Raw genomic sequence first — 687 nt, 5'->3', positions numbered from 1 at the left:
CATGCATAACAATGAATTACTATGAACAACATGTTTTATTATATGATTATCATTCTCCATATAAGTGTCAAGATTATCTATAAAGATATGAAAGTTGCTTCTAAGTATTTATAGATTATGGATAACTTCATGTACGTTTTCTCATGTTAAAAGTTATACATATAAAAGTAAAGATATGTTTATGAAATAGATATTTGAACACTGCCTCACAACATTATGATTCATGAACAATATAACATCTAGATACACCATCAATGATTATGAATAGTTTTGACATCAAGATATGTTGCATAATATAAGATGAGCTAAATTAATATGTTTTGGAGGGATTATTTAGCACCGAGTGGACTTAAGTTCTAGATAACACTTGTCCCTGAACTATGGGCCCCTATATGATTATATTCCACCACATTGTGTGTTGATCTTCTAGCCCTTAGGGGCCCAAATTAGTGGATCCACATAGATATGATATGGTGTTGTGGCAAAGTATAGGGCAACCCTCTCCAAGGGATTGTGATTGCATATATATATATATATATATATTTGGCAAAGTATAGGGCAGCCCTCTTCAACTGGGATTGTAAGTTGGTGCATCATGAACTATATGATGTATGTCGATTGTAAGAAACTCTCACCAAAGCTATTCCTTTGTTATATATATATATATATATATATATATATATATAT

This window comes from Solanum tuberosum, unplaced genomic scaffold (assembly GCF_000226075.1).
Source record: "Solanum tuberosum cultivar DM 1-3 516 R44 unplaced genomic scaffold, SolTub_3.0 scf00009, whole genome shotgun sequence".
In the NCBI taxonomy this organism is placed as follows: Eukaryota; Viridiplantae; Streptophyta; class Magnoliopsida; order Solanales; family Solanaceae; genus Solanum; species Solanum tuberosum.
This window is presented reverse-complemented; position numbering follows the sequence as displayed.